We start from the raw sequence: 2,647 nt of genomic DNA on the forward strand, positions 1-2,647 counted from the left end.
AGATAATTTAATTCTGAGTTTTTTACATTTTCACTGATTAATATGAAACCGTCTGGTCCCAAGGATAAGGTGCTGATCTGATTTGAAAGTGACGTAAACCTATTTCCGCAAAGGTTTTCTTCGAAGTATAATTGTTTGAGGGTCTAGAGCTTTGACCATTACATGAGTACTGCCCTTGCCAAGCAGTCTTGCCTAGTGGGGGACGAATATATATGTTAAAGTTGGGCTTTGTCCCAAAAATTTTACTTCTTGGAGTGTTTAGTTGTCTGCCCAAGCTGCACATAAAATTAAGTCTTATTATTTCATTGGGATAATTATTTGCATAACATTTGAAAATTTATTATTTATAAAAGTAGCAATTAGGTGATTTTTTGTCTGTCGAGACCATGCATTTATGTATGGTACGATCAAATAATTGAAAATTTAATAAAAATGTATGATATGAGGGAGAGTTTTATCGTGGTTTTTCATATTCGAGTGTAAAACACTTCAATAGTAAGAAAGGGGGTCGGTCAAATAAATATTTGAGTTGCTAGTTTATTTTTGATAAAATTTTTGAGCTATTTTTATTGCAAGCATAACTAATTTTAAAAAGTATAGTTTTGTATGGTTAAATTATTAAATAATATAACAAAATTGATAGTGGTAGATATTCCCAAATATAATTATAATTGTAATTGTTGTGTGCTAGAAGATCACCACAGTAGTGATAATTTAATATTTTGAGTGTTTTACAATGATCTAGGAAACACAGATAACTTTGGAAAGGAAAAAAATGGCAGGACATTACTCAATCAAAACAATTCACTATATGATTGTAAGTACATGAGTTCACTCTTCTCCTGAATTATGGAAGATAAAATTACAAAGTTGATCACGTTATACCTACAACAATAGTTCAACAATAATAGCCATAATCGGGCAGCAACAAATGTGGTTTTTGGTGATAATAGCGATGATAGAAGACAAAAGTTGTAGTTGATTTTTATGAAAGTAGTGGTCCACTATAAGTATTGTAGGCGGTGGTTGTGATAACATCATATTATCAAAGAGGCCGTAGTAGAAAGTCATAATAGAAGGCGACCACATGTCAAAATTGGTAGATATGTATCTCTTCTCTCTCCTTTTGCGCAATTTTCTCTTTATATATCTCTTTCTCCCACTCTCCCTCCCTCCCTCGATCTATCTCCTTTCTCTCTTATGCTCTCTCTCACTCTTTCTCTATGTCTCTTTCTCTATCTCCCAAATTCTTTCTCTCCCTTGTCCATCCCTCACTTTCAATCTCTCTTGTCCCTCCCTCCCTCATACCTACATCTCTCCCTCCTTACCTCTCTCTATGTTTCTCTCACTATCCTCTTACGTCTCACTCTCTCTTATAGCTTCTTTGTCTTCTCCTTCTTCTCATTCTCACTTGCTCTTTGTCAAACCCTCTCTCTCTACCCTCATCCCTCCCTTACTCCCACACTCTCTCTGTATTTCTCTCCTTCCATTTTTCACATCATTTTTCTCATTATCTCACTCTCCTTCCCTCGCTCTCTTTTTACCACTCTCTTGCTCTATCTCTCTCACTTTGTCACTTGATTTTTATCTCTCGCTCTCCATATCTCTCTCTCTCATTTATGCCCTCTCTCCCACTTTCTGTCTCTTTCTCTATCTCTCCCTCATTCCAACTGTCAAACAATCCTTCCCTACTTCCCATGTTATCCTCTCTTTATCTCCTTTCCTCTCTCATTTCCCTCTACTTCCCATCTCTACTCTCCCTATGATCTCTCATACAGTTTCTCTCTCTCTCTTTCCCTCTCGACCTCTTTCAATCTTTCTTCTTCTCTCTTTTTTTACTCTCTTTCTCTCCTTTTCTTTCCCTTTTTTGCTTTATTTTTATCTTTTTTTCTCTTTCTCTTTTCTCTTTATTTCTCTTTCTCTAAGTCCATTTCTTGCACTCTCTCGCACTCTCTCAGTTGCTCTTGCTCTCTCTCATCTCTTCCACACACCTCTCTTGCAATCTCTATCTATCTCTCTCCCTTTCTATCTCTCTCTCTCCGTATTACCTCAGTATTTCCCTCTCCCCACTCACACTCTCTACACCCCTCTTCATCCTTACCTTTATCTCTCTCTCTCTCTCTCTTACACTCTCTCCCACCCTCCCTCCCCTCCCCACTCACTCTCTCTCTCCCTCACTCTCCTTCATTCATTCTGTCTGACCCTTCCTCTCTTTTCTTTTTCAACCACTTATCATACACTCTTTATCCCTTTATCTTTTACTATCTGTGCCCTACCTCTCTCCATATCTCTCTCCTTCTTTTCCCTCCCTCTATCTATCCCCCACTCTTTACCTCTAATCTCTCTCTCCTTCTCTTAACCTCTCTATCTCCGTCTCTCTAACTTGCTTGTTTATTCTATCTCTCTCACATTCTCCTTCCTTCGCTATCTTGTTCTCTCTCTTCTCTCTATATTAATCATCCCCCTCTCAGTCTTACTCTCTTCACTCTCTCTCATTCCCGTCCACAATCAACATCTCTCTGTCTCACTCTCCCTCCCTCCTTCACTTTCATTATCTCTTTTCTTGCTCTCGCTTCCTCCCTCTATTTTTACCTCTCACTTGCTCTATCCCTCTCTTATAATCTCTCTCACTCTCTATTACTCTCTC

This window comes from Phalaenopsis equestris, unplaced genomic scaffold (genome assembly GCF_001263595.1).
Source record: "Phalaenopsis equestris unplaced genomic scaffold, ASM126359v1 Scaffold000002, whole genome shotgun sequence".
Taxonomy (NCBI): Eukaryota; Viridiplantae; Streptophyta; class Magnoliopsida; order Asparagales; family Orchidaceae; genus Phalaenopsis; species Phalaenopsis equestris.